This window comes from Nannospalax galili, unplaced genomic scaffold, assembly GCF_000622305.1.
Source record: "Nannospalax galili isolate Female #2095 unplaced genomic scaffold, S.galili_v1.0 scaffold538, whole genome shotgun sequence".
Classification (NCBI taxonomy): Eukaryota; Metazoa; Chordata; class Mammalia; order Rodentia; family Spalacidae; genus Nannospalax; species Nannospalax galili.
The window spans coordinates 2,600,665-2,622,858 of record NW_008343842.1 but is presented as its reverse complement, the minus strand read 5'-3'; the positions used below and the strand labels follow the sequence as shown (position 1 = coordinate 2,622,858).

Below are 22,194 nucleotides of genomic sequence, written 5' to 3'. Positions count from 1 at the left end.
CCAGCACCCACATGGTGACTAACAACCGTCTGAAACCCCAGTAGCAGGGGATCTGACTCCTTTTTCTGTCTTCCAAGGGCATTGTACAACATGGGTGCACTTGCATACAGCAGAGAATATACTCATACACATAAATAAATAAAAATTAAAAAAAGAAAAGAAAAAGAAATCATAAAAACAAAAGGTAGAGGGAGGATCAGAAGTCTAAGGTCATCCTTGACTGTATAGAGAGATCAAAGCCAGCTTGAGACCCTGTCTCACAAGACAAGAAAAGAAACGATTAGACGGAAATACACAAAATGTTCTCAGTGACTGCTCTGAAGTGAGATAAATGATTTTTAAAATATTTCATTGATTATTTTCTAGTTTATGTGTATGAGTATATTGCCTGCATGTCTGTAAATGCACCCGTGTAATGCAATGCCCTCTGAGGTCAGAAGAGGTTGTTGAATCCCCTGGAACTGGAGTTGCAGATGGTTGTTAGCCACCATGTGGATTCTGGGAATTGAACCTGGGTCCTCTGCAAGAGCAGCCGGTGCTCTGAACCACGGAGTCATCTCTCCAGCACATAAGTGATTTTTTTTTTTTTGGTCTTTTTGAGACAGGGTCTCTCTATAGCCCCAGCTGTCCTGGAACTCACTATGTAGACCGGGCTGCCCTTGAGATCCGCCTGGCTCTGCCTCCTGAGCGCTGGGATTAAAGGCATGTGCCACCACGCCCGGCTCACATAAGTGATTTTTAAAACATCAAAATGGCCTAGTGTAATTTCCATGGGGGAAGAAAGGGAAAGGGACTCCTCAGAAATAACAGTGATGGGGCTGGAGAGATGGCTCAGTGGTTAAGAGCACTGACTGCTCCTGTACAGGACCTGGGTTTGAATCCCAGCATGCACATGGTGGCTAACAATCATTCATAACTCCAGTTCCAGGGGATTTGACCCCTTCTGACCTCTGAGGGCACCTTGAAGTGGGTACACCTACCTACATGCAAGCAGTACATTCATATACATAAAATAAAAATAATAAATAAGGGGGCTGGAGAGATAGCTCAGGGGTTAAGAACACTGGATGAACTACTGTCCATACGCCCTCTTCTGACCTCTTTGGGCATTGTACGACACGGGTACACTTTCATACATGCAGGCAATACACACATACACATAAAATTTTTATTTTATGTGTATGTGTGTATTACCTGCATGTATGTAAGTGCAGTCAGATCCCCTGGAACTGGATTTACGGACAGTTGTTAGCTGCCATGTGGATGCTGGGATTCAAACCTGGGTCTTCTGCAAGAACAGTCAGTGTTCTTAACTGCTGAGCCATCTCTCCAGCCCCAATAAATAAAATTTTTTTAAAATTAATCAAATGCTTTTTTAAAAAAGAAAGAAATAACAGTGTGTTAGGGTTATGAGATTATGGGCCATTTTTGTTTCTTTGTTCAGTTTTCCAAACATCTCATTATGTGGTTTGTGATGTTGTTTCAGCTGGAACAAACCCCCTCCTCTGCTACAGGGGGAGAAAGAGCTAGTGTTCCCAGTGGCTTCTTATTTCAAGTAATTGGACCATGGCGTTGCTTGGATGGTGGGAGGTTGCTGCTGGTGACCTGTCGTGTCAAGGGAGAAAAGCATTAGTGGCTCAGTTGGTAGGGTGCCCTGGTTCAATCCCTCCCACCACATTACCTGGGCATGGTGGCACATACCTGTAATCCCAGAACTCAGGATGTGAAAGCAGGAAAAATTAGAAGTTCAAGGTCATCCTTGGCTACATGGGACTCTGTCACAAAACAAAACAGACTAGAACACTCTAATCCTTAACAATATCCCCCTCAGTAGACATTGGCAGAGACCTGGCAGCTAGGCAGTCTGGTGCCAGAACACGAGGTGGCAAGATTGAGTCTCTACGCAGCCTTTAGCCCAGGAGCTTCCCTTGACATTCTAAGGTGAGGGGCTTTGAGAGAAGGCTGAGGGGGTCCCTAAAGAGGCCAGATCACATCCTGGAGGGAGTCACCAAGTTTGCAGGGGATAGTTAGTATTAAGCCTGTCCAAGGATTGAACCCCTGTCAGACTCTTGAGTCCTGGGATTACAGAGGTACATGATCATGTTCAGCTGTCCTGTATACTTTCAAGTGTTTTTATGTGGGGTTGGGGATATGTGGGGTTGGTACTTGCTTAGCATGCATGAGGCCCTGGGTTCCATCTCCAGCACCACATAAATGCATGCCTATAATCTCAGCACGCAGGAGGTAGAGAAAAGAGAATCAGAGTTCTTAGGGCAAAAACTGGGCATATACTCCTTTAGTCCCAGCACTTGAGAGGTACAGGCAGGTGGATCTTTGTGAGTTCAAGGTCAGCCTGGTCTACACTAACAAAAAAAGTTCCAGGTCAGCTGGGGCTACAGAAAGACCCTGTCTCAAAAAAAAAAAAAAAAACCCACAAAAAATAAACAACATCAACAACAAAAGACTTCTTAGAGTTGGAGAAATGGGCACAGTGGTTAAGAGCACTGGCTGCAGAGGACCTGAGTTGAGTTCCTAAAACCCACATGGTGGCTAACAACTGCCTGTAACTCCAGTTCCAGGGGATCCAACACCCTCTTCTGGCCTCTGTGAGCATCAGGCATGCATGTGGTACACATATATATATGCAGGCAAAACATTCCTAGAAGAGTTTCAGTTTACCCTTGGATATATAGAGAGTTCAAGACCATCCTGGCTACAATGGGACCTTGTCTAAAAAAACAACAACAACAAAAAAAGAAAAATGAAGGGCTGGGGAGATGACTCAGTGACTAAGAGCACTTGCTGCTCTTGCAGAAGACCTGGGTTCAGGTCCCAGCACCTAATACTCCAGTTTGAGGGGATCTGATGCCCTCTTCTGGACTCCATGGGCACTGTACACATGTGGTACACATACATACATGCAGGCAAAACTCATACATATAATATTTAAAAAATGTATATCCATACGATGGAATATTATTGAGCTGTAAAATGGACCAAAGTACTGATGCTACAATATGGATGAAAATGGAGTACAGTGTGGGAACCAAACCAAACCAAACCCAAGAGACCACATAGTATGTGACATCATTTCTGTTGGAGTAGAAAAATCTACAGAGATTGAAACAGGTGAGTGGTTAGGGACTGGGAAAAGTGGAGGAAGGAGAGTGTTTGCTTAGTGGATACAGGGCTTCCTTTCGAGTTTTAAAGATTTATTTTCATTATTTTTATGTGTGTGTGTGTCTGTATATATGTGCACATGAGTGTAGTTCCCACAGAGTCCAGAAGAGGGCGTCAGATCCTCTGGAGCTGGAGGCTGTGAGCCTCCCTACATTGGTGCTGGGAACCAAACTCCAGTCTTCTACAAGAGCAATACAAGCTCTTACCCACAGAGCGATCTCTCCTATTTGTTCACACAAGTAACACTCAAAAGGACTAGATGTCCGGAATTTCAGGGTTCTTTCTCTGCACCAGCACAGAGTAAGAAGAAAAGAAGTGGCCCCATCAGGACAGTGCACACAGCCTCAGGGACAAGCCTGGTCAGGTTCATCTAGGAGTGTAGTGACCCAGCAAGAACAGAGCAAGGATGCTGACTTGGAAATTTCAAAACCCTGAAACCCTGCAAAACCCTGAAACCCTGCGTGGGCTCCCCCTTTCATCTGCTGGCTGAGTGAGCCCCAGCTTCCTATCCCACACTGTTTCCCAGCCCAGCCTGGAAGTGCTTTCTGGCTTCTGCCCCAGGTGTAGAAGGATGCCTGGAAGAAGAAGAAGACTGCCTCCTCCCCCCCTTCCTACAGTGCTGAGGATTGAATCAGGGCTTCATCCAGCCTAAGCCAGTGCTCTACCACTGAGCTACATCCTTAGTTCCTTAGAGAAGAGATTTTTGTTGTTGTTTTTTTTGTCTTTTTGAGACAGGGTCTCCCTGTAGCCTCAGCTGTCCTGGAACTCATTATGTAGACCAGGCTGGCCTTGAACTCACAAAGATCCACCTGCTTCTGCCTCCTAAGTGCTGGGACTACAGGCGTGCACCACCTGCCCAGCTTGTTTGTTTTTGAGACAAGGTCTCATATGTAGCCCTGGATGTCCTGCTATGCAGACCAGGCTGGCCTTGAACTCACAGAGCTCCGCCTGCCTCTGCCTCCCGAGTGCTGGGATTAAAGGCATGTACCACCATGCCTGGCGTCTTTTTGGTTTTTGAGACAGAGTTTGCTGTGTAGCCCTGGCTGGCCTTGAACTCACTATATAAGCGGAGGCTGGCCTGGTACTCCATATGCAGCTCAGGCCTCAATTTTGCAGCAGTCCTCTAGCCCCAGCGTTGTAAATGCTGGGATTACAAACACACCCGCACATACCTAGCCTTTTTGTACTTTTTTTTTTTTTTTTTTTTGGGTTTTTTTGAGACGGGATCCCCCTGCAGCCCCAGCTAGCCGGTATTCGCTAGGGAGACCGGGCTGCCCTCCACCTCACAGAGATCCGCCTGCCTCTGCCTCCCGAGTGCTGGGATTAAAGGCGTGCACTACCACATCTTGCCCATTTTTTTTTTTTAAGATAAAAAAAAAATTTAGGGCTGGAGAGATGGCTCAGTGGTTAAGAACACTGACTGTTCTTGTAGAAGACCTGGGTTCAAATCCCAGCACCCACATGGCAGCTAATGACTGTCTATAACTGTGGTTCCAGGGGACTCTGACAGTCTCTTCTGTCCTCTGTGGGTATTGCATGACATGGGTGCACTTACCTATGTGCAGGCAATACACACATACATATAAAATAAAAATAAATAAAATATTTTAAAATTTTAAATTATGTGTATGTATCTGTGTGTGTGTATGCACACATGAGTGCAGGCACCCCAGGAGACCCAAAGAGGGCATTGAATACCCAGGAGCTGGAGTTACAGGTGGTTGTGAGCTGTCTGACATGGATGCTGGGAACCAAACTCCTGTCCTCTGCAAGAGCAGTACACCCTCTTAACCACTGGACCAGCTCTCCAGCCCCTTGTGTATGTTTTGTTGGCATCACTATTCTTAGCACTTTGGGGTCCTGATTAAAGAGAATAAGAGTCACTTGCACATATGCAGACTGCAGTGCTCTGAGAAACCGGCAGGCCACTAAGTGACTAATGGTGCACTGTGGGGGTGGTGTGTAATGTGCACAAAGGGCTGATTCACAGCCCCAGCAAGACAGAGAGGGATGGCGCAAGACTTCATCACGCTATTCCGACTAGGGCACAATTAAAACAGACATTATTTATTTCTGAAATTGCCCAAGTAATATTTTTTGTCTGGTTGACTGGTTCAGGGGTAACTCAGAAAGTAAAACTGTAGGTAAGAGAAAAGTCCTGCAGATTACTGTATCCCTTACCAAGATCCACCTTGCCTGATTTATAGGGTGCTGGGGATGAAGCCAAGGGCGTCATGCATGCTAAGGAAGTGCTCTACCCATGGAGCGGCCTCCGCAGCCTGGAAGAGATGCCTCTGTCCTGAGGTCTGTGTGACCCAGTGTTCCCGTTCCCAATCACCAGGGCCCCACTTTCCAACTCGGACACTGAGCTCTCTCGGGATTCATCAGCTCCCACCTTCCTATTTTGTAGCTGTGGAGATCCAGACTTGAAGAGGAAAAGGGCCTGGCCCAGGGAATAGCCAGCAGGAAGCCTCGGTCGGGCCTCAGACCCGGGACTCCTACTCCAGGGGCCATCCTGGACCTCAAGCCTGTTCTGGTATTTGGTGCCTCATTCTGGAACTTTCAGTAATTGTCACTACAAGGTACTGCTGAGCTAGCTGAAGACTGGGGTCCCAGGGGACCAAGGTTGCCCTGGCTTGCTTTTCCAGTTTTCCTGACTTGCTTTTATAAAAGTCGTGTGTGTGTGTGTGTGTGTGTGTGTGTGTGTATACATGTACACTCGCATGTGCATGTGTGCGTGGAGATCAGAGGATAACTTGGGGAAATTCATTTTTTTTCCTTCTACCATGTGGGTTCCAGGGATCAAACTCAGGTCATCAGACTTAGTGGCAGGAGCCTTTGACCTGTTGAATCATCTCACCAGATCCTGAATTGTTGTTGTTTTATATTTTTTTAAATTTTATGTGTATGAGTGTTATGCCTGCATGTAGGTAAGTGCACCTGTGTCATGCAATGCCCAAGGAGGATAGAAGAGGCCGTCGATCCCCTGGAACTGGAGTTATGGACAGCTGCTAGCCGCCATGTGGGTGCTGGGATTTGAACCTGGGTCCTCTGCAAGAACAATCAGTGTTCTTAACCGATGAGCCATCTCTCCAGCCCTTTTTTAAAATCTTCTTATGTAACTCAGTCTGGCTTGAACTTACTAAGTAGCCTTGAACTCCTGATCCTCCTGCCTCTACTTCTTGAGTGGGGGCATGAAAGTGGGGACATGTACTAACATGCCTAGCCTGGGTTTATTATTATTATTATTATTGATTTTTGTATTATATTATTATTATTTTAAAATATTTTATTTATTATTATCATTTGTATGTATTGAGTGTATTACCTGCATGTATGTAAGTGTACCCATGTCATGAAATGCCCTCAGAGGTCAGAAGAGGGCATCAGATTCCTCTGGAACTGGAGTTATGGATGGTTGTTAGCTACCATGTGGGTGCTGGGAATCAAACCAGGGTCCTCAGTAAGATCAGCCAGTGCTTTAACCGCTGAGCCATCTCTCCAGCCCCTCTTACTATTATTATTATTGTGTGTGATGCTTGTGGGAGTGGGGAGTGCACATTCCATGATGCATGTGTGGAAGTCAGAGGACAACTTTGTGGAGCTGGTTCTCTTCCACTTTTACATGGGTTCCAAGAACTGAGCACTGGTGGCTAGAGCCTTCAGCCTCTGAGCCATCATGCCTGCCCTGGCCTGAGATCTCAATGCTAGCACGGCAGCACAGGTGTTGCTGATGTGTGCCTGTGCTCTGAATTCCATTTACTGATGGGCCACAGGTCTAATCATTCCCGCTCCCAGTCCTGGCCCCTCTAATCTGCAGACTTTGGGAACTGAAGTCTGAGGCAGGCCCGAAGCTCCACAGGACCTGTGTGCCTCATTTAACCTCTGCAAGGTGCAGAGCCCTGAGGCAGGAACTCCTTTGAGGGTGTGAGTAATTGGGATGAGAACCCTAAGAACCTCCAGATGCAGGATCTTTAACCCAGTTCATTTCACAACCTGGAAGGGGAGCCTTGGCTCCAGGCAGAAGATGAAGGGTCGCTCACAAACATTTAGGGAGTGAATGTCATGTGCCCAATCTGTGCTAAACCTTTGAACAGAGTTATTTCATTTAACTCTCACCCTTGCCTTGCAACGATGGAGCCCATATCCCCATTTTACATATGAAGAAATCAGAGCTCAGAGAAGGTAACTCACAAGCTCTCAGCTTTTAAATGACATGACCTGGCTTGACTCCAGGAACCTACAGTGGAAGGAGAGAATCAACCCCTGACAGCTGACTTTGCACCTAACCTTGGAAGTCCCACAGTATCCTGGGCCCGCTGAGATTCAAGGGGCAAGAGCAGATGCCATGGGTGGATTGTAAATGCTACATTGCGTGTTGCTAGAAGACATTGTGGTACCCATTTAAAAAAACAAAACAGACTCTGCCATATATTGCCAATGACCTAGGGCCAAGAAGGATGGAAAAGGTGGAGGAAGTCCTTGGCCTGTGTTGAGATAACTGTGTGTATGGTGCCAGTAGCAGACTTAAAAGGCTGGTAAAGCTGCTGCCTCAGTATGGGGCACAGGGAAGTATAAAACCCACAATATGGGGACATTTAGAGAGGTGCAAACACCTCAACAGACTTCAGCCACCCGGGTTATCCACTAGCATTTTATGGTCAACTAGGATCCTCTATTAAGAAAATAGGGCCTAGGGATGTAGCTCAGTTGGTAGCAGTACTTGCGGGATATGCATGAAGCCCTAGGTTGTTCCCTCCTCAGCACCGCATAAACTGGACACCCATGCCCATAATCCTAACACTCAGAAGGTATGGAGGCAGGAGAATCAGAAGTTCAAAGTCATCCTTGGGTACATAATGAGTTCAAGGCCAACCTTTTATTTTTAATTCCTTAAATATTCTTTGAAAATTTTATTTTTATTTTATGTGTATGAGTGTTTTGCCTATATGTGTGTAAATGCACCACATGCATGCAATGCCCTTGGAGGCCAGAAGAGGGTGTCTGATTCCCTGGAACTAGAGCTATGGATGGTTGTTAGCCACCATGTGGGTTCTGGGATCTGAACCTGTAGCCTCTGCAGCCAGTGCTCTTAACTGCTGAGACATCTCTCCAGCTCCTTGGTATTCTTTTTTTTTTTAACTTTAAATTTTTATGTGTATGAGTGTTTTGTCCACATGTATGTAGGTGCACCTTGGAGGCAAGAAGAGGCTGCAGGATCCCCTAGAACTGGAGTTATGGACAGTTGTTAGCTGCCATGTGGGTTCTGGGAACCAAACCTTGGTCTTAAACCATTTCTCCTGCTCCTATTTACTTTTTATTTATGTGAATGTGTGTGTTTCTTTGTGAGTTTATGTGCACCGTGTGCATGCAGTACCAGAGGGCATTGACTCCCCTGGAGCTGGAGATTCAGGTGGTCATGAATTTCCTGATGTAGGTGTTGGGAATCAAACCCAGGTCCTCTGCACAAGCAGTAACATTCTTAACTGCTGAGCCGTTGCTCCAGCCTCCCCCTACATCCCTGTTTGGTTTTTAAATGGATAACTTCAACTCAGATTTCCTTTAACTTTCCCTCACGATTGTATACAAGCATTACTAGTAGTTGCCTTTTCCTGCCAATAGGAAAAGCAGCCCCCTTGGTGCGGCTCCAGGAGGAGTCATTGTACCATCTCACAGCCTTGATTGCTGCTGGAGACAAGTATGCTGTCTTGATTTTAATTTCGTGATTTTATTTATTATTATTTATTTATTTATTTGTAGTGTTGTCGTTGATCTTAGTATCATACACATGATGATCGATTCATGTTATATAATAATTTGTCTGACCTGAGTTTCTGAGAAGGAGATTTTAAAACCTTAGCTCAAGCCAGGTGTGGTGGCACAAGCCTTTAATCCCAGCACTCAGGAGGCAGAGGCAGGCAGATCTCTGAGTTCAAGGCCAGCCTGGTCTACATAGTGAGTTCCAGGCCAGCTGGGACTACAGGGAGACCCTGTCTCAAAAAGGCAAACAAACAAACAGACAAACAAAAACCTTAGCCCAAGGAAGGGCTGGCGAGATGGCTGAGAGGATGCCCACCATGCAAGCTTGACCACCTGAGTTCAATCCCCAGACTCCATGGGGGAAGGAGAAAACCAACTCCCCAAAGTTGTCCTCTGACCTCCACATGTGAAAGGACACCCCAGCCACACATACACTAATAAATAAACTTTTAAAAAGGGGGAGGACAGACAGATGGTCAGCGGTTAAGAGCACTGACTGCTCTTAAAGAGGCCTTGGGTTTGGTTCCCAGCACCCACATGGAAGCTAATAACCACCTGTAACTCCAGTTCCAGGGGATTCAATGCTTTCTTTTGGCCTCTGCAGGCATTGCACACGAGTGCACTTACATACATGCAAGCAAAACACTCATAGACATAAAAAAAAAATACATTGGCCTGGCTTGGTGATACATGCCTTTAATCCAGTACTTGGGAGGCAGAGGAAGGCAGATCTCTGTGAATTCAAGGCCCATCTGGACTATATAGTGATCTCCAGACCAGCTAGTGCTGCATAGCAAGTCCCTGTTAGAAAGAGAGAATGAGAAAGAGAGAGAGAGAGAGGAGAAGGAAGGAAGGAAGGAAAGAAAGAGAAAAGGAAAGAAAAGAAAAGAAAGAAAAAGAGTTCCCAGTGTCTTAAGTCCTGTGAATTGTCATAGCCAACTATGGAACTGTAAGGAGTCAAGGGAGCCCCCCTCCCCCACATCTAAAGCCAGTTAGTTATTACAGAAGCAGAGCTGTCCCTGAGACCTTGAACTTGAAGCTGGCATCTTAGCAGAGGAGTCTTACTGAGGACCGGGCCCTTAACCTCCAGGGTCTGTACTAACTCCAGATGGTCACTGCCAGAATGGTATAGCAGGGTTCCCTGCTGTGGCCCAAGAGTGGGGACATGGAGAAAGGGGTACTGGAATTAACTTGTGAAAGAAGCCAGTCACCTCTAAGACTAGAAACCCTTCCCCAGCTGGGCTACATGCAGCAAACAGAGCATGTGCAGGAAAAGCCCTCGTATAAACAGGAGAGAAGACAGATGCTATGTAAGTAACTTAGAGAGGACCAGAGCTCAGGTGGACCACGGCCTTTTTTTTCTAGACAAGGTCTCACTATGTAGCACTGGCTGACCTCGATCATACAGAGATCCACTTGCCTCTGTCTCCTGAGTGCTGGGATTAAATGTGTGCATCACCACCTGGCTCAGGATGGAACTCAGTCTGTCAGTCTTGGCTAAAAGTGCCTTTACCCACTGAACCATTTTGCCAATGTCTCTATTTCTATTGTTAAGCATGTATCCCTGGTCCAATTTATTGTTCCATTACACAAGAACCTGGAAATTGCAGTGGGTACCTTACCCCTAGACTCTGATCTATACTTCCTTTCCTGTCTTCTTTCTCTCCTTCCCTCCCTCCCTTCATCCTTTCCTTTCCCCCTTTCTTCCTTCTTTCCTTTCTTGTTTCTTTGTTTAAAAAAATTTTTTTTGCCTGCATGTATGTAAGTGCACCACATGCATGCAATGCCTGTAGAGGTCAAAAGAGGGCATCGGATTCCCTAGAACTGGAGTTACAGACGGTTGTTAGCTGCCATGTGGGTGCTGGGAACAGAACCTGGGTCCTCTGCAAGAGCAGTCAGTACTCTTAACCACTGAGCCATCTCTCCAGCCCCCTTTCTTTGTTGTTGTTTTTGACACACAAACTCATGTAACTCAGGCTACTTTCAAACTTGCTATGTAGCTGAGGATGACTTTGACCCCTTTGATCTGCGTCCTAAGTGCTGGGATTACAGACGCGTTGTTTTTGACACACAAACTCATGTAACTCAGGCTACTTTCAAACTTGCTGTGTAGCTGAGGATGACTTTGATCCCTTTGATCTGCGTCCTAAGTGCTGGGATTACAGACGTGTACCAACATGCCAGTCAGTCAGTGTCACACCAGGTTACTGGAGCTCTTACAACATTCCCCCAGCCCTGCTCTAAGAGGACTGAGCCCTGGGCCCTAGGCCTGGCGTGAAAGACACACCATTAACACGGGAGAAATGACGCCGTTGATACAAATGCAGTACAAAGAGGGGTTATGGTGCTCTGCTGTGGTCTCTTCAGATTCTGCCCCTCTGCTGTCTACTCCATCCTGTCTCTGAAAGCTTTGCACCTGCACTGGTGGGAGGACGGCTCCTGGCGATGGGTGCTGCTTTTTAAAGCCAGGGGTATCTTGGAGCAGGACAGAACAGCTGTGGAAATACTGAAAGCCCAACTTCCTCGCTTTGTTGAGGTAAACACTAAGGTATAATTTACGCTCTAGACAGGCTGAGCTCAGGATTTTGCCTCAAATTATAACCTTACTTGGCTCTGTCTCCTCTGCCCGACTCTTTTTCTGGATTCTTCTATGAACGACTCCTTAATAACTCACTTGCCCACAAGCCTTTGACTCAGGGTCCACTTCTGGGGCACCTAACCTAAACAGTTCAACTATTCATTACTCAGCAGATAGATGGCCTTGTGACTCTCCCAGCCTGGAGGAGGGAGACCCTCTCACTGAGTCAAGCCTGGTCATGTGATGTGCTTCCACCAATGGATGGAAGCCACAGGAACCCTTGATGGGGTGCATTGCTGACTGAGATTCCTCATTTGGACTAGACTTACTCTTTCCCATGGGGGAAGCCCATGAGAGGGCCTGTGCTTTATCCTGGGCCTCGGAACACTCCATGTCAGGCGGTCCCAGAGCTGAGGCACTGCTCTGGAATGTCAGTAACAGCAAACCTTTATTATTGTAAGACGTGGAGACCTGGGGGTTATATTATTGTAAGATGTGGAGATCTGGGATTGGTACTGTAGTCCAGTGTACCAGATACAATCCAGGCAGGGTGGCAAAGTTGGAAGTGGACAACACGGGGCCAAAGTCAATCTCTGTTTCTCTCTAGTTGTACAAACTGAGGCTCTCAGAACCTCAGTTTCTCCATTTGTAGAATAAGGATATTAAGCTGAGCATGGTGATGCACGTCTGTAAACCCAGCTCTCGGGAGGTGGAGGCAGGCAAAGCAGGAATTCAAGGTCATCCTTGGGTTCAGGTTCATATTGAGTTTGAGGTCAGTCTGGACTACAGGAGAGTCTTATCTCAAGTCAAACAAAAGGAACCCGGATATGAATGTTACCTACCCCATGAGGTCACTGTGGGGACTAAATGAGTTAACATATACATAGAATTCTTCAAACAGAGACTGGCATATGGTAAATGTTTAATGAATATTAACTAAAGTGAACTCTGATTATGAACTGCCATAACCATCCTGAGTTTCACCTCTAACTGCTGAACTTGTTATCTCCTGTAGACTGTGCTCTTTCAGGATTCTTTTTATAAAAGAAGTTTTTATTACATTTAAGTGTGTGTGTGTGGTGTGTGTGTGTATGTTTAGGTGTATGTATGACGTGTATATGTGGAAGTCAGAGGACAACCTGTGGGAATTGGTTCTTGCCTTCCTTCCACCACAAGGGATCTGGGGCTTGAACTCAGGTCTTCAGGCTTGGAGGCAAGCACCTTTACCTGCTGAACCATCTCACCAGCCCTTTCATTCATTTTATTTATTTATTTATTGTTGTTATTGTTTGTTTTTGAGACAGGGTCTCCCTGTATCCCTAGCTGGCCTGGCACTTACAATGTAAGTCAGGCTGGCCTCCATCTCACAGAGACCTGTCTCTGCCTCCTGAGTGCTGGGATTAAAAGTATGTGCCACCACACCTGGCATGCCTTTTTTTTTTTTTTTTTTTTTTTCTTTTTGAGAAAGGTTTTAATGACATCTTGGGTACTGAACTCAGGGTTTTATGTATGCTAGGCAAGCACTCCACCAACTGGACCACATCTCCAGCTGTCTTGAAACCTTAACCCCAAAGTGATAGCATTAGGAGGTGGATCCTTCAGGAAGAGATTGGGTCATGAGGCTAGCAGATTAAAACCCTTATGAAAAGGACCCCCAGGGGGCTGGAGAGGTGGCTCAGCAGTAAAAAGCACTGGCTGCCCTGGCAGAGAACCTCAGTTTCGCTTGCAGAACTCACATCAGGTGGCTAATAACCATCTGTAACTCTAGTTCCAGGGGATCCAACGCCCTCTTCTGGTCTCTGCTGGCACCTGCATGTATCTGGTGCACATACATGCATGCAGGCACATACACATACAATAAAATAAACCTTAAAAAGGACCCCTAGAGAGCTCTCACTCCTAAGACAACAAGAAGACTAGGGCCTGTAAGAGGGTCCAGAACCGCTTCTACTGGCACCTTCATCCCAGATTTCCAATCCCCAGAACTGGGAGAAATAAATCAGTTTTGTTGTTTATAACTCACCCCGCCTATGGAACTTTTTTATAGCAACTCAAACTGATGAGCACACCTCCTCAGCATCCAAGCCACTCTTCCCCCAATGTTCCTGATCTGTTTGGGGATCCATGTCACTCTGGGAAAACTGACTTCAGTGTGGCCTGGGCCTTCAAGCTGAAGGAGTAAATGTTGGGAGGGGTTGAGTGGGGAGCTGTTTTCATAGACAGAGAGGATGGAGAAAAGCCAGAGAAGACTGAAGGCAGACTGCTGTGTCAGTCTTTGTAAAGGTTAAAGCAGAGAGACCCTCCTTTCAGATTTACTCAAACTGGATTGTTTGGAAGTTTGATAAGCATCTCTCTCCTGAATTCATAGAAAGCCAGGAGACCCTAGTCAGCCTAGAGATGTGAAATTCAGCCTGAGTCACTCCATGTTGGTTGGGCCAGGTCAGCCCAGCTGCAGAAGCTCATTTCAAACCAATGGTTCTTAAAAAATTTTACTTAACAACTAAAGTGAGGTAACCAATCAGGAGTTGGTTAAATTAGCCCTGAGGCGGAAAGCTGTCTTCCATGGAGAAAATACTCCCTCCATATCCCATGTCGAATTTCAGAGTATTAGTCACACTCTTTCACGGTTTTTGGATACTTACCAGTTTGCCTAGTGAGCCAGTACTAGCCAGCTGGCACACTCTGCGACTGCCTAAGCCACAAGACCTAAGAGCAGGGGCTACAGCGTGACTCTCAAGAGATCTATGACTCTAATCAAACATAAACAACTGGGGCCTGCGAGATAGCTTAGCAGGTGCTTGCCTGCTGACCTGGCCTCAGTCCCTGGAAACCCATGTAAAGGTGGAGAGAACGGACTCTACAAAGTTTTCCTCTGATCTCTACACATGTGCATGCACTCGCAAACACACACACACACTCACACACACACACACACACACACACACACACACACACACACCATAGACACAGGTAATAATAATATTAAAGTATAATTACCCTGCTCTATTATTTATTTATTGAGAGAGAGAGAGAGAGAACATGGGTAGAGGTCAGAGGATGACTTCTCGGAGTCAGTTCTCTCCTTCCTCCATGGGGGTCCCAGGAATAAAACTCAGGTTGTCAAGGAATGTAGCAAGCCCCTTTACCTACTGAGCCAATTCATCAGCCCACCCAGCATACTCTAAATTACAACAGAGCTTTGCAAAATGCATGAGGTGGAATATAGAAATTGCAAGTATTTGGTGAGTTTTGATCTACATCAAGGGCAATTTTGAATGATTGAACTGAACTGATCAAATACTCATGAAACAATGGTGGACGAAGGGGGGATCCCAGGAGAAGCAAATTTGAAGGATGACCATTTAGAACTTAAAGAAGCCTGACCTTTAATCCAAGCACTTGGGAGGCAGAAGCAGGAGGATCTCTGTGAGATTGAGCCCTGTCTAGTCTACATAGTGAGTTCCAGGCCAGCTGGGGCTACAGGGAGACCATGTCTATATATATATATTTTAAGAATATATATGGCCGGGTGTGGTGGCACATGCCTTTAATCCCAGCACTTGGGAGGCAGAGGCAGGCAGATCTCTGTGAGTTCAAGGCCAGCCTGGTCTACATAGTGAGTTCCAGGCCAGCTGGGGCTACAGGGAGACCCTGTCTCAAAAAGGCCAAAAAAAAAAAAAGAATATATATATATTTTAATCTGAATAAAATATGTATTCATTAGCTTTAATCTTTTATTGACTTTTTCTGCATTTCATACATAAGAATATATATTTTCTTAAAATATTGTTTACTTATTATTTTTATTTTATGTGTATGCATGTATTGCCTGAGTATAGGTAAGTGCACCTGTGTCATGCAATGCCCATAGAGGACAGAAGAGGCTGTGATCCCCTGGAACTGGAGATACAGACAGTTGTTAGCTGCCATGTGGGTCCTGGGTCTTCTGCAAGAACAACCAGTGTTCTTAACCACTGAGCCATCTCTCCATCCCCAAGAATACATATATATATATAAGAATTTTTAAAAATTTACTTATTACTTTTATTTTTTATGTGTATGAGTTATTACCTGCATGTATGTAAGTGCACCCGTGCTGTGCAATGCACACAGAGGTCAGAAGAGGGCATCAAATTCCCCTGGAACTGGAGTTATAGATGGTTGTTAGCTACCATGTGGGTGCTGGGAGCCGAACCCCAGTCCTCTGTAAGAGGTGCTCTTAACTGCTGAGCTATCTCCCCAGTCCCAGAATTTAGAGAATTGTTGATCCTTTATTCCACAATAGGTATTAAGTATAAGGTTGAGCAATTAGTTATTTCATTATCTGTGATGTTTAATCTTAATTGTCAACTTGATGGGACTTAGAATCACCACAGAAACAAGACTCTGGGCACATCAGTGAGGGATTATCTACATTAGCTAGTCCACCTCATGCAGAAAACCAGGTGAGCTCCAGCATCTGTCTCTCCCTCTTGCTGACTGTGGATGTAATGTGACCAGCTGTCCCACGTTCCTGCTTGCCATGATGGACCACACCCTCAAACTGTGAGCCAAAGAACCCCTTTCTCCCCTAAGTTGCTTCTGTCGGGAAGTTTATCACAGCATCAGAAAAGTAACTATTGTACCGTCCCATGTAATTCAACCTCCGACCTTCTGAAGAGTCACAGCCCAAACTGATCTAGCACCCTACTTCCTTCAGCGCTGTCTCCACTGTGGTAATAAGTCTCAGTTCCCTTTCCACCGCTGGCAAGAAATCTACAAGGGTGGTTGGGGGAACCTAGCCCAGCACCTGTTGGCAGATTTCGGGGTGCTCAGGCACCAAGTTTTTGAGTTACTTTTCTCAAGACATGCCTGCCACAAGTGTGGACACTAGGAACCCTGGTGGGCATCTCTGGGTGGGCCCAGAAGGGTCTGGATGGGAGTCCAGGGATCCAGGTGGGTAACTGAGGAGTCATGTGGATATCTCTAGGTGGGTATGAGGGATTTGGGTTGGTGTTTAGGTATCTGGATGGGCATCAGGGGTCTGCTTGGGCATCAGAAGTCCAGGTAGGAATTGGAGTCCAGGTAATTGTTGGGACTCTAGGGTGGGTATAGGGGACTCTCTTAGGTGGAGGTTGGGGGGAGTCACTATTAAGTGATGCAACCTAAAGACCTGCAGGCCCAGCAGGTGAGGAGAGAGCAGGACCCATTCCCAGAGCTTCCACCCTGTAGCCCACGGTGGGCTTGAACAGCCTCCTGAACATCTCAACCCCTGACTTCCCCCTCTTCCCCCTCTTGGGCCCATCCAAAGAGTCCCTGACCATTCCACCGCCCTCCCCTACCTCTCCCCAGCATCCCACACACGTGTAGCAACATTGCCCGTGGACACCATCTCCCCCTGACCCAGGCACACTGGTACACACATTCCCCCTCTGCATTGGGGTCATACCTCACATGCCTGGTCTCACCAACACCACAAAGCCCAGGTACCACCACGCAGAAGCATGCGCCAAGCACAGACCAAATGCGTGCTCACACAAGCACCAGGTCTCAGCCTCCACATAAACTCAGAACTCAGAACATAGCCTCAGCCAGCACCTGCTCTGCTCACCAATGGCAAGAATACACTCCATCACACATCAAGTGCCACACACATTAGCACATCGTATGCACACAGGACACACACAATTCATGATTTTGCAGGAGACCTCACCAGTCCCTTATGTCTCACACACCTACACAGCACGCATGTCATATTTTCACATAAATGAAATGTACTTGGCACACATCACCAAACTGAAAATCTACATGCATTTACACACGCCACTGAAAAAAACCCCCATGTTCCCAAAAGCGGACAGCATGATTCCTGCAAGGCTGAACTGCACACACCCTGCTCGCCGTATTCAAATGTTACAAGCACATCATATCTGAATATTAACAGCAGAAATCCAACGCACAAACGTACCAGCACGCCACGGTGCACACAAACACATCTATACCCACACCTCAACACACCCCATCAGGAGACACTGCACCCATACCTGACCTATCCCCGGGATACACCTAGAATGAGCAACCATACCCGTGTGCCTCGGATTGGATGAAGTCTAGCCCTAAAACTCCTGAACCCCAGAAAACCCTCCAATCCCCAGTATCCCAGGACAATTCGTCTCCTCACACTTTGTTCACGCACACACTTTGCTCACGCTCCAGGATCGCAGTAATATAAGCTGAGCTGCTGTGGGGGAAGAGTTAGGAGATCCTAGTCAAGGAACCCAGGAGTTCCTGCCTGAATATAAAGTCTCCCGCTCTGTTCCCCCCGCCCTTGTTTGAGGGGAAATGTGGCTTAGGGAGACCAGGAGATGCTGTGGACGCTTCAAATAAAAAAGGCTAGAGGGAGCACAGCCTCAGGGATCCCTGTCTGCCTTTGGGGCTTTCGCTGAATTCATATCTCACCTGAGTCTTTACAAAAACCTGTGGGATGGCGAATGAAACCCAGGTCAAATAGGGAGGCGTCCGGTGTTCCTCCACCCAGACTTCTCCCTCTGGCAGGTTGTCTGTACATCTCCCCCACCCCCACACTCCCCCTTCCCAGCTGAGACACTGAGGCTGGAACTTAGAAACCACCTGTTGAGCCACCACCTTCAAAAGCCTTTCATTCCGTCCTAATGGGCCCAGGCGCCCAGGCTGCCCCACCCTCGGGGTGGATTAGGCGGCGGCCTCCCTGGAGCTGTTTAAGGTACATCAAAAGAGCTCCTTGTACTGAAATAGCCCAGCCTGCTATCCTGAAATTATACCAGAAGAATCTTCTTTTAGGTGAAAAGTATCTAGACGTCTCAAAGGCCCCGTTCCAAACGCACCTGCGTGGCTGGGGGGAACTCCCACCACAGACTCCAGCCCTCCCCGGGCTTTGTCCTGCTGTCACTTGGTGAATTGCAACAGACATCATAGAATGCCAGTTTGCTGCTGGGACTGGAGTTGTCCCAAGCACGCCCTGTGGGAATGGGGCACAGGATGGAGAAGTTTTGATCGTGGGCGGGGTGGGGGGGCGCTGGAGAAGGGTGCTGGCTGACCTGGAGACAGGGAGATGAGGTAGTGGAGATATGGGGGTGCTGAGGAGGTTGGGGCACACCCTCAGCAGGCTGGAGGAAACCCTGGGTGGAAGAAGGAAGGTAGAGGGGCTGGCCTGGGCTAATCGGGGATGCCAGGAAGCAGAAGAGGGTTGAGTGTAAAGGACAGGCAGGCTTGGGAGATGAGCAGATGGCCAGATGGCCAGGTGGGGAGGGAGCTGTTTATGCCAGACACTCTGGGTTCACCCAAGACCTGAAAATAGAAAATGTAACATCGTGGGAAAGTGCGATCTATTGATAAGTGAGAAAAGGTTACAAAACAGTGGGGTCCTTATTTTGTAACACAGGCTGGATACTGGAACAGCCCTGTTGTTTCTCTGCAATCTCCAGGGTGACTTGTCTTTCTTCTTGGAACCTTCCTGTATTTTCTATAAAGATCTTGAAATGTGATTTCTTTCCTTCAGAGCTAAGGATAGAACCCAGGGTCTTGCACATGCTAGGCCAGGGTTATACACACCCTCCTGGAATAGCATTTTATTTTTTATTTTTTCAGACAAGGTCTCTTGTAGCTCAGGCTGGCTAGGAACTCACTATGTAACCCAGGATGACCTTGAACTTCTGATCCTTCTGCTTCTGTCTCCTGAGCGCTGGGATTATAGGCATGTGTGATCACACCCAGTAATGGAGTGCTGGGGTGTAACCCAGGATGACCTTGAACTTCTGATCCTTCTGCTTCTGTCTCCTGAGTGCTGGGATTATAGGCATGTGTGATCACACCCAGTAATGGAGTGCTGGGGATTAAATAAACCCAGGGCTTTGTGCATGCTAGGAGCCAAAAATGTTCCTTTTTTTTTTTTTTTTTTTTTTCAGCATCTCCCTGTAGCCTCAGCTGAACCGGAACTTGCTAAGTAGACCAGGTTGGCCTCAGTCTCACAGAGATCTGCCTGCCTCTGCCTCCTGAGTGCTGGGATTAAAGGTGTGTGCCACCATGCCTGGTCAGGAATATAATTTTTTAAATTGTATTTATTTTATGTGTATGAGTGTTTTGCCTGCATGTATGCTAGTGTACCACGTGTGTGCAATGACTGTGGAGGCCAGAACAGGGCGTCAGATCCCCTGGAACTGGAATTATAGATGGTTGTTAGCTGCCGTTTGGGTACTAGAGACCCAATAGGTCCTCTGCAAGAGCAGATAGTGCTCTTAACTGTTGAATCATCTCTCCAGTCCCTGGAATATAATTTTTTAGCTATCACAAATATAGTTAGGATTCCTTGGCTATTAATTGAGTCCAGTGTAGGTGCTACATAGGATGTGGCAAGATGGGGGAGCAGGGCTGCTGGTCTTGAATGGTTCTCATAACTTGTGGCACAGGTCTATAGTTCAGTTGAAAGTTCACATACCCCAGAACCAGGCTGGAGGAGTTGAGATCTGTCCTGCAGCTGTGTGACCTGGGCAAGTGGCTTGACCTTTCTGTGTCTCTCCTGTCTCATTTATGAAATGCAGTGATTATCACACCTGTGCAGATCACCCCAGCTGCCTGGAGTGAGTGAGGCTTGGAGGGGCAGCTGGCACTCAGGAATCTCACCCTTAGCATCAGCTGTGACTGTTATTAGTGGTTAAGAGCTTGGGCCCCTGAAGCCAGCCTGTCTAGGTTCAAATCCTTGCCCAGTCTCTGTGTGGCTTAGGAAATCACTTCATCTCTATCTCTACCTCAATTTCCCAATCTGTAAAATGGGAATGAAAGTCATGGTGCCTAGTTGATGAGGTAAGGAGAAAATTAATCAAGCAACTGTGGGTGCTTAGTAGAAAGTGCTTAGCAAGTGTGAAGTACTTTAATGCTAATTACTATTACTGTTGTTGTTGTTGGGTGAGGGAACTGCAGAGCACCCTATGAGAAGCCAGCAAGAGGTGGGTGAGGGGGCACTGGGGGGGCAGATCTGGGAGTAACTGGGCAGCCGAGTTCTCCTTTCATCTCGGAGGGCCGTCTTCCAGCCCAGGCTGAACTGGTCCTTAAGTTTTATTGCATGCTTGCTTTCTTGCTTGATGTGTGTGTGTGTGTGTGTGTGTGTGTGTGTGTGTGTGTGTGTGTGCGTGTGCATGTGTATGCATGTGCTAATGTGTTAAAGTGGAGGTCAAAGTAAAATTGCAGGGTTAATTCTCTCCTTCCACCATGTGGATCCCAAAGATCAAACTCAGGTGATCAGGCTTGGTGCAAAGTGCCTCTACTTGCTGAGCCATCTTGCCAACTCTCCTTTAGGTTTTATTTATTCATTTATTTATTTATTTACTTATTTATTTATTTATTTTTGAGACAGGGTTTCCCTGTAGCCCCAGCTGTCCTGGAACTTGCTATGTAGACCAGGCTGGCCTTGAACTCACAGAGATCTGCCTGCCTCTGCCTCCCAAGTGCTGGGGTTAAAGGCATTTGCCACCACGCCTGGCTCCTTTAGGTTTTAAAACTGTGGCTCTGGGTTAGGCAGGAGGCTGAGTGGGTAAAACATTAGCTATGCAAACCTGAGGACTTGTGTTCAAATCCCCAGAACTCACACAGAACTGGGGATCACATGTTTTGTTTACTTTTTAAAAAAATTACATTTAATTACTTATGGGAGGGGGGATGCATGTCAGAGGACAAATTACAAAAAGTTGATTCTCTCTTTCCACCATGGGGGTCCTGGGGATTGAACTCAGTTGTCAGACTTGGCGTCAGGCACCTTTACCTACTGAGCCCTCTTACCAGCCCTGGGTATTTTTTGTTATTGTTGTTTCCTTTTTCTATTTATTATTTATTTATTTATTTTTATTTTTTTTATGTGCATGAGTGTTTTGTCTGCATGTATGGAAAGGCACCACATGGTGCAATGCCTAGAGAGGCCAGAAGACAGCATCGGATCACCTGGAACTGGAGTTGCAAAGGGTTGTTAGCCACCATGGGGGTGTTGGGAACCAAACCCAGGTCCTCTGCAAGAGCAAGCGCTTGGAACTGCTGAGCCATCTCTCCAGACCCCTGGGTTTTTTTGATCATTTTTGAGACAGGGTCCCCTGTACCCCCAGTTGTCCTGGAATTCACTAGATAGACTAGGCTGGCCTTGAAGTTACAGAGATCTGCCTGCCTCTGCCTCCTGAGTGCTGGGACTAATGGCTTGCCGAGCCATCTCTCCAGACCCCTGGGTTTTTTTGATCATTTTTGAGACAGGGTCTCCCTGTACCCCCAGTTGTCCTGGAACTCACTAGATAGACTAGGCTGGCCTTGAAGTCACAGAGATCTGCCTGCCTCTGCCTCCTGAGTGCTGGGACTAATGGCTTGCGCTACCACGCCCAGCCCCATTTTGGTTTTTGAGACTAGGTCTCACTATGTGTCTCAGACTGGACTCAAACTCCCAATCCTCCTGCCTCAGCACCATGCCTTGCTCCAGGGGACTTTCTAGGCTGAGCCCTAGGCTGAGCCCAGAACCTCACAGGGAGCCCCACACTAGACTCCTTCTTGTGGCATTTTCAAAACCATGGCATTTTCCCTCCTCTAGTTGGCAACTCCAGCAAAAAGGGGACTTCTACATCTTCATCTCAGGGCTGAGGAGAGTTGGGTGTTTAAATAGCAGCAACAGTGGGTACTGTTAACTACAT

General features: G+C 46.9%; 1 long non-coding RNA gene across 1 annotated transcript in view; it reads right to left on the bottom strand.

Annotated features, from left to right (window-relative positions):
• Nucleotides 1–1,477: 1,477 nt before the first annotated feature.
• Nucleotides 1,478–22,194, bottom strand: part of LOC115071537 — a 32,977-nt gene continuing 12,260 nt past the window's right edge. The window contains exon 3 of the long non-coding RNA XR_003850621.1: nucleotides 1,478–1,605. This is a non-coding gene — a long non-coding RNA (uncharacterized LOC115071537). The remainder of the gene's footprint in view (nucleotides 1,606–22,194) is intronic.